This window comes from Acanthochromis polyacanthus, chromosome 13 (assembly GCF_021347895.1).
Source record: "Acanthochromis polyacanthus isolate Apoly-LR-REF ecotype Palm Island chromosome 13, KAUST_Apoly_ChrSc, whole genome shotgun sequence".
Classification (NCBI taxonomy): domain Eukaryota; kingdom Metazoa; phylum Chordata; class Actinopteri; family Pomacentridae; genus Acanthochromis; species Acanthochromis polyacanthus.
In genome coordinates this window covers 29,180,111-29,190,148 of record NC_067125.1, presented here as the reverse complement: position 1 = coordinate 29,190,148, position 10,038 = coordinate 29,180,111, and the positions used below count along the sequence as shown (strand labels likewise).

Genomic DNA, 10,038 nt, shown 5'->3' with positions numbered 1-10,038 from the left:
GCCAAAAATTGTGAGATTGTAACGTTTTGCATTGTGGACAAACGTGGACTATGTCACAATTTGATGTGAGACTGGGTTGTATATATATATATATATCCTCCCTTCTATGTGAACTGTAAACTGACATTCAGGGAGGTATTCCACAAAGTGTCAGAAGAAAGATAGTGGGACGGTTTCTAAAATGATGCTATATCCCAATGTCTCTGACCTTAAATCTGCAAAACATAAGTTTGAAGGAAAATGGTTCGAGCATGCAGAAAGAAAATAAATTACAATTACAGAGGATATTTCATAACATTTTAAGCAGTGTCCCACTGACTTGCAAATCTGAATTTGTGGAAATTCCTTCCCAATCGATAAAACACTGAAATATTAAAGATAACTTCAACACTCCATTAAAAAAACAACAAAATAATGCATGTGCAAAACTGCCAAGGGAATCTCCACAACAGTCGACTATTCTGTACATAAATAAGTGATATACATGTAAATGATTGTGCTAAGAAAAGAATAAGAAAGTAACAAAAGGTGATTTTGTGATATAACAAAAAATCCTAAATACAACTGAAAAAGTTGTCCATCTATGTAATAAAGGATACAGAAATAACATTACAAAAGAGAGATCTCTTTTGCTACTGATCCTACAATATACTCCCTTATGCCTTTAATTCTTGTCCAATCTAACCACAAAGTTGAGTTTTCACTGAACCAGCGTGTCACTGTACATCTCACATAGCTGAAGCCTGGGTGCTCCATTACTGTCTCTCCAGCCAGGATGGCTTGTCTGATCCAGGGGCTTTAACTTGACATTGAATTGTATTAGAGTTTGTTCCAACTGCTGCTGGTTGCCAGCAAAGTAAGCTGAGATTGCATTATGGAAGAGATGAGCTGCTTGTGCATCACCTTCACCTGGAAGAAAAAAAAAAACACGGAAAATGTCCTGTTACAAACACAGCTTCAAGTGTTTAGAGGAAAGCACAGCCTGCAGACATCTGCTGAGATTGAAGTTTAGTAGCTGCTCAGAAGATTTCTGGAGAATTAACTGAAAAATAACTTGTACATTACATTATTTTAAGATGTATTCTCTAGCAGGCCTTTTAATAAAATGCATTATCTTAAAAAAAAAAATCAAACTGCTGCGTTATTTATTTTTCATCAATCTTGCAAAAAATTGTTGAAAGTTTTTTTATGGCAAAACTGAGGCATTATTGCTGTTTATAGTAAGGCCTGTATTTGTAGACAAAGAGGTCTGAGTACTTCATTAACTTTCACCTGCCCCAAGCCCTGATAGATACGGAAGCGGTAAAACAATGGCCATTTTCAGCCCTAAAAATTCTGCCACACCCTTCTTCATGCACCTTGGAAGTGGTTAAAGTGGTGCCGGAAAAGCCTACTCTGCTTCTACCAAAATCAACCATAAGCAACTGCTTCAGTGCGTACTGACTTGGAAGTAGCATTAACATGGGGCTGCTTAACACAGCAATCTAGGCATCATTTAACAAATCCAATGTAGTGTGAGACAGCAATGACAGACTGGAATGAATCACAACATGCTCCATCTGGTTTAAATATGATTGCACAACCTGGCTTGATTGTTTTACATTCTTTCCACATTCAGAATGACAATATCAAACCAATTTCAAGTGGGCTGTTTAAGGAACAACACCATACTGAAAGGCAGGGCTCTACTTGCCTCCCTGGCTAAAATGTTTCAAGACTGGCTTCACCTCAGAACACACCCAGCATCCATAATCCCTGAATCTGGGTGTGGTTAACTTTGTGTTCTGCTGCATGTACAACCACATCCAGCAATGATGTCATGGAGTCATCACTGCAGCATGGCAAGAAGTTAAACAAGAGGAGCTCAACAAAAACAACATTTCCGAGGATGGCACTTTGAACATGCAGAATTTACTAGGATGAAAACTCAATTGTGAAGTAAAACATTGTTTTCCTCCAGGAATTTGAGCTTGATGGTGACATCACTGCGCAAGCCGTTCGTATTTGTCTCGGTGGATCCTGGTAGTCATGCTGAGCCATCTCAATTCGGACCATGGCAGCGGCATCCCTCGGACCCAAACTCAGCTCTTCCAGATCAGAACGGTAGGCATCAAACTCAAGTCTGCGCACAAAAACAAGAAAGGATGTCACAGTCATGTTTGTTGCAGGTGATCCCTCTACAGCCATTCACATGATATTACTCAGCTTCTAAAAAAAAGAAGTCAGGGTTTCTTACCTTGCATTTTCATAACAGCCTAATGGTCATCAAAAGTATCCTTCCATCGTTTTGTTGACCAGGGTGTTGACACTAGACACAAAGAAGTTGATGGCACCAAGCAGAGCCTCACCATTCTTACACAACAGCTTTTGTGTTTCCGCATTATACCCAAACTCATCCTGCAGAGAAAACACATAAGATTTACTTGCCAAAGCCATGTCATGTCAGGTCAGGTCACATTGAGAGCTCTGGCATTACTCTACCTGTAACTCTGGGGACTTCTGACTGAGGTCGGTGAATGTGTCTCCTAGAGCCTGTTGCGTCTGCACCATGCTTTGAAAATGACTGATGAGCTGCAGTGGCCAGACTTAGGATGTTTTCGTACTTGCTCTTGGTATCTCTTAAGACGTCAATCTGAGCCTCGAGTTCCAGGTCTACTGTTCGCGAGCCTCGGCCAAACCTCTCCGAGAACATCTGGCTTTGTGCACTGCATGGTAAATATGAAGAGATTACGATAAACCCGGAGGAAACCCAGGGCGCAGCAAATCTGACAGAGGTCGAATTTAACATGACTTTTTGTTCTTAAAAAAATATTTACACTGATCAACCCATTATCAATAATTTGTTTGTTATTTTAACAGTTAACAATTAACTAATTGTTGCAGCTCCAGAAACAGTTGCCTAGCTGCCTCTGATGGAAAGGTGTTCATGCTAAGCTAAGCTAAGTGAAACTAAACTGAGCATCTCACATGAGTGTGGCTTGTATGTTCCATTCCCTCAGCAAAGAAAGCAAATAACTTTCTTTAATTCGATATTTTAAGTTATTTTGAAGTGCAAAGAAGGAGAAGGGAAAGGAAGAGCAAAAACATTTTATCTTAGAAAGACAAATTGAAGGGTTTGCTGTTGATTTTTAGGACAGAAAGTCTGAATAACTTATCAAATGCAATTTTAATTAAGCAAAATTTCAAGCAAGAAATACACTAAATTAAACCTGTTATAGGCAGTTTGTGACCAAGTTTGTGCCAATGAATACCCAATAATTTTTACATATGCATTCTAATAAATGCTATAAGCTATGTGAGAAGTTGTAAGGGTGACACAAAGAAGGATTAAGAAAATCAAACATTTTATCCACTTTTAAAAAAGAAAGAAAGTACACAATACCTTGTATGTGTTAATGCCCATTCTTTACACTGTCGAGTTTCTCCACTGCCACGCCACGTGAAACTTCTTCAGTTGAATTAGTGTTATGGTTTGCTGAACCTAAAAGGGAGAAACATGAACAAATGTCCACCATACTGTATATTATGCTGTCAAAGTTTACAAGGCAGCAGTTTACAGAAATTGCATGAGTCATGACAATAAGTAGGACAGTGTGACATGATGATGAACCTGGTGATACCTGGGTGCTGGTCTGTGTGTTGGGCAAGTCGGCTGGCTGAGGATTGACTGTTAGGCAAGCTAACACCCCGGGATTCATGCGAATGTCTGAAATGAGCATGGCGGCGATAAAAGCGTTAAGAATGAGAAGAAGACATAAAATGAGTTAAAAAAAGGAGTGTGGTGAAAGGAGCTTGTAAGTGAGATATGCAGCTGAACAGCAGAATGTGTTAGACTGAAAGGAAAATGTTAGGCTCCATGGAGGAGGATACAAAATAAGTGGGGGTTAAAGGGTTTTGACAGCAATAATAATCCACCATGCAGTTCTCTCATGCAGAATAAAAGGATTTGTAAAACAGATGAAAATGGACTTCGAGGATGAAAAGTAAGTACCAAGTCATGACAAAATAGTCATCCAAAGCACATTTTACGGTACAAAAGAGAACATCCTTATGAGACATCAATACAACATTTCAAGTGACAGCCCTGTAACATCTGGTTAGTGCATCCCTAATTTGAAAGCTGCCAGAACATTCTTGTTGCTGAAGCTGTGAGTTGAATAGGTTCAAGCAAGGTTGCATACAATTCCTATAATCAAGCATACCCAAACCTCATATAAGTGGCCCAAAAAAAAGACCACCAACAAATAAAGGTTAACTAAACAAAGACGAAAGGGTGGTGAGAAGACACAGCCACCTGGTGCTGATGCAAGGGGCTCTTCTCTGTCCAGTACTCAGGGTTGAAGCGAATTGCAGGCCCTATGGAATACGGATGTTTGTAATATAAACTGGCAGCCAATAGGTCAGTAGCTCTCTGGTGACACATTAAAACACATGGAGGAGAAAGCTCTTTGCTGTGGTTTCTTAAAGGTGCATTAAGCATTGACCTCTTTCAGTTACTGAAGGATTGCAAGAACACTGACAGATCTCTGGCACAGCTCAAGGCAGCCTGTAACTGACAGTAGACACAATGGTGGGGCAACACAAAGTAAATGGAACAGTGAAGCTTTTAAAGGGCATACATGTCAATAGAGGGCAAAGTAATTGCAAGGTCATCTGTATTGACTGACAAACCATATAAAGCTATAGCTGGATATACAGCATAATAAACTTTTGATAACAGTAACTCCTTCTTAATGCACCTTCAGATTTGTATATCTTTTAAAGAGAAAACTCCACATGTGTTTTGAAAAACAGACAACAAAGCAAAACCTGGAAGAGGGATGACAGTCAGGAGTACCTTTGATGGTGCTGGTTGGAATGATGCCCCCTGCGGTCCTCCATAAACCTCCTGAGACAATGCTGGTTTCATTCAGGTTGGGTCCAGACACCATCACCTGCTGCAGGTCCTGATGGATTGACAGCAATATATATGTTTAGATTTTAAAGGCAAAAATCTAATTTTTCATCATCTGCATGAACAGCACAATGTGCACTTTAAAAAATATTGGATGCTCCTAATAATGGTATGAAAAACATGAAAACAAAAACATCACTGGGATTTGGAAAGTTTAGCCACCCCCGGTTAAGATGTGTTGAAGCCTTAAAATAAATTCAGTTTTTATTGCAGAAGCATACTCTCACACTGAAAAATTGTAGAAAAATGTAATATAGGAGAAGATTATGTGCTGTTTTGTTGGCAAAAGGGGTTGTACAAAGCATTAACATCAGGGGTGCTAATAATTGTGGCACACATGACTTATGTAAAATAATGTGTGATTTTTTTCCCCCACTGAATAAATGCACTTTAAATTAAAGGTTGGATTTTCCTATTTTTTTCATTGTGGTCCTAGAACACATCTTAACCAGGGGTGCCAATAATTATGGAGGGCGCTGTATACATTATAAATTTAAATATATTTCATCCAATTACGTTTTATTAATATGATTATTATCATACACAAGTCACAATTTCAATAAACCCTGTTCCAAAATTAAAATATGAATAAATGAGAAGAAACCATGTAGCTTTTTAATAGTTAAAAAAAAATAACCTAAGTAATCCAGGTTCATATGCACACAGAAAACACTGAGATGACTTGCTTATGTGCTGTTTAATGTTTCAATATAATAGTACAAGCAATACTCAGTGACACTTTAATATATACATGTATGTCTGTGAATATTATCCTGTTGTTATTCATGCAATTGATGCTACAGCTTTTTTAAACTCTGTTGGACTGTACCAAAATGAAACAGAAATGTTGCACTCAGATTTTACACACAGCTTGTCAGGCACAAGGTCATATGACAAAAGCATCCTTTCACAATTTATGTCTCTCTTAATTGTCTTAACACAACATCATGTGTTAGCAAGTACTGGTATGTTCCTAGTGTCCATAGCTGCAGGCCTATGCATGGTTAGGTAACGCTTGGCCTAACCAGCCTCAGCCCTGGACTGTACTGTCAAGTAAATTGGAAAAGAGCCACCAAACTGAGTGCAAAATGCCAATCATGGTTGTATTATGTGGACATTTTCAGCGAGGTGAGAGCAAACGTGACTGACCTGCTCCAGGCTGTCATCCTCTGGGAGAGTCCCTGTGTCTCCATTGCTGTTAATGGGGATCTCCATGGTAGCAGCCTTGCTCATGATACTGTCTGCCATCATGAAATCTCTGCAAGACAGACACTAACACACAAAGACGCTATCAGGCTTGACAGAAAAAAAAAGAATGATGCTCGTGCAGCTGTGTAAATCCACATCGACACAGAATAACAGCTTGATGCTAACGTGGCTAACAGCAGCGGTGCTGATGTGGCTGGCTAGTGGGCTTCTACCTGACAGCTAGCTTCCACACCAACCTGATATTGGAGCCAAGTCCAGTCGTCCGAGAGAGAAGCAAGTCGTTGTTTGCACAGACAGCACACTTGAAAGAATAAATTTAACAGGAGTACACTGGACTCTTTAATAATCACTCCATGCTACATACATGATTATTTATCCCGAATCGTTAACATGATCTGCCTGCTTCTATGTAATTCAGACAGAAAATCCCTGCATCCAGCCAGCTCGCAGCTTTACTAGTATCATTTCAAAATAATAGTTTGTGTTTTTTTTAATTTTATTGCACGCAGCATTGGTGGGATTTAAACGCAACGAAGTTTAACCAACACACATAATCCATGCAGCTTAATGAGTCTTCGTGTACAAATAAGAGGCTGGAAGCGATACTGTAAATAGACGCTCTTATTTTGAAGGATACCAGCTTTAACGTAGCATCTCCGTCGAGCCTCCTCCCCCGCTCCATCTTCCACGTCGTGCAGTGCTGACGTCGCTTTATCCCCAGCTGCAATATAATCCTGCTCCTGAAGATGTCACCAGCAGTCGTCGCTCTGGTAAACAAAAAGTCTGACACTTCCAGAAACTCTCCATCAGCAGCTCCATTATGACCACCCCTCAAATGTTGTGAATATTAATCATTAGAGCGAGTTTGTTGCATTCTCATGGTCGCATTCATTGCAATATCTCCTGAAATCAAACTGAATAAACGGAGTCGTTTGTTTTGAGACGTGAAAGGCTTCAAGACAGACCTCACCCCAGTAAACTGACCACACTTCCAATTATTGCCTCATTTGTTTCAATCAGGGATGCAAGGAAAGTGCACATGGCCTCCAAAATGTGGAGTTTGCCTCTAATTGCTGCAGCTCTGAACAGAGAACCAACCCCTCACTCGCACACACCCTATTTCTGCAGTAATAGTTAATTTTCCTTGATGTGCTGATTACTTTTTAGTGACATATTTTCCAAAACATCTAAAATCCCATGTTGACAAAACTCCTCCCTCTTTTCAGTTTTTACTCAGACTAAATCTGACTTCTGCATCCCTGAGATCAAAGCCGCAAAATGGCAAACGATGAAGCTGGGTTATTCGTGTTTTCCTCCTGATCTACAAATCAACACGTCAAAGGCTGTTTGACTGGATATGTGCTCTCCTTTTTCATCCCTACCAAATAATAGATGTTTTTGCATTATGTCGGACTAGAATACTGCACTGTGTACAAACTTAGTGCATTTTTTAATATTTTTAAACATTCTCTGTCATAAGATGCCGAGAAGCAGCCTGCATATAAGCCAGGTCGAAGGAGCATGCTGTTCACATTGTCAAACAGTCTTCACCCCCTATTCCCACCTATTTGCACTTTATTAAAATTGAGATTAGGGTAAAAGAACTTTTGACACTTTGAAGGTGTGAGAAGTTAAAACAAGCAGGTTTTTTTAAATGGTGAAACCTCCCTGCATGCAGTACTGAAACAGGATGTGATGTCACCCTTGTGATGTGTCATAAATAATATTGTATAGCATTATTGCAAACTTTAAACAGAGACTTTGACTTTGATATGCTCCAGTTTGCTGCAGTGTGTGATAATAAACTAAACATGGTAATGAAATACACTAGAACCTCATTCTCCAGACACAGAACATCCGTGTTTATGTTGCCAACATGGTGCAGCTGCGCGATCAAAGGTGAACAAAGGTGAACCCAAACCTGTATATTAAGTAGAGCCAGCCAAACAGGAAACATATGCTTGATTTCATCCATTCTGCTACTTTAGTATAAAAGAATGGTGTAGGACGAAAACATATGTGACTGTACCAAGAAGCTGAGTGCATTGTTCATACATTAATATCACAGGTTTAGTCTATTATGGTAAGGTCCTTTACACCAAATGAAGCATATGGAAGAATATTATCTTCATATTCCCTTAATGTAAACATAGTATATCTTTATGCACTTTGTTAAATAGGCAAAATAGGCAATTGCGAATTTGTCTGGAACAAGAAAGTTTTAATCCATAGAGAGAGCTATTAAAGCTACAGTTCATACTGTCAGCAGAATGACTGAATGCAGCAAATGTTTTGTGTTGCAATGCTTATGCAGATCTTGCCAGTAAATAACTTGATTTCCATTAATGTGTTTTTACAGAAGGCAGGAACTGAGGTCACAGAAATGTAAAAATAATGAGACTGTTGTCACAAAGCTAAATGTTACATCAGTTTGCCAGCTACTTTTTTACTGTTTGGTGAGTGAATAATTAAAGAGTATGTTCTGACTTACCGTTTGAAAGAAAGTGACTGGACTCAACATCCTTTAACTCAGGTACCTTTCACCTCCACATTATTCATGGGCCAGAAGCTGCCTGCTGTTACTCAGAGTTGAATTTTAAAACCAGTTGTTTTGATTTTTGAAGTGGAACACAAGATGTTATGTGCAGCAGTCATTATGTGCACTGCAAAAGATTGCGGGCAGCAATTAGGTAATTGAGGCAGAGTTTAATCACAAATTCTCTCACGTTACAGAATGTTAATGTGACAAACATTGCAGATTGTAGCTTGACAACAGTTTTACATTTTTAAAAAGGCAGTGGCGGGGGGTTGCATGAGTTGTCAGGTTCTCTCTATCCTTGGTTAGAAATTTCAAGACCACCAAATCTCACCACAGGAGAACGTAAATTTAGTGTCGCCTATAAATTTAGACCAAGGCCAAATTAAATTTTAAAGGTCTCAGGCGGGGTCTCCGCTGAGGCAGCGCTGCATGTCACAAAGGCAGCGTATGCATGTGAGGGGAGCGTGAGACCTAAACCGCAGTGTACCCCTCCCCCTGTCATTTGAGAGAATAGTTGATCTTGTTTTTTAATGATCATTAAGCATGCTCCAGATGTTGGGAGGGTAATTCATCCTCACACAGTCACCCCTATGCTCTGCGCAGAAAACAAGAATACTGAGTGAAACAGTGGAATCCAGAAAAACAAGGCAAAGCAGTGCTGCCCGCATCTGTACTCCATGGGGAATACAAACAGTGCTCAATTTTTACATTAGAGCAATGGAAGTAATTTTATTGTGTCTTTAATGTGCCATTTCAAACAGTCTGTCAGCCTCTTCCCAATTGTGGTTCAATCAATGCTCTCTCGAGAAACAGCAATTCATCATCATAATAGATCCCTGGATACTGTGAATGTCAGTTACAGAGTGTCTGAAAAGACAACACTTGATCAAGAACAAATAAATATTTATATGCTTTCGTTTATATTACTGCTCTTAGAATAAATTTATAACTTTTGCTCTAGAAAAGGTTTCAATTAGAGGGAAAGTGTAGATGTAGGTTTTTTGTGTGATATAATATATAGGACAGAGAGGTACATCCAATTTCTAATGACTAGAAACATTATTTTGAGTGACAGATGTTTTCAAATGAATTACTGCTGACATAAAGACTCTTTGTTCCATTTTTCTGCTATCCTCCTCTTTTTGAAGGCTTTCATTTAAGGACAAGCATAGTGCTGTCAAAAATATCCTGTAAGTATTATTTATTTAAACGAAGTCCCAAACAACTGGAGGAAAGTAATGCCTAAACACATGAAAAGGAAAATAAAAACGAACTTCAAGAAGTTGTGTAGTGTGACATGTAGAACTTTTTTTAAAAGTACAAAGCCAGTTTTATT

General features: G+C 39.1%; 1 pseudogene; it reads right to left on the bottom strand.

The window, feature by feature from the left end:
• Positions 1 to 349: 349 nt before the first annotated feature.
• LOC110947874 (arfaptin-2-like) lies at positions 350 to 6,639 on the bottom strand (annotated as a pseudogene).
• Positions 6,640 to 10,038: the final 3,399 nt, after the last annotated feature.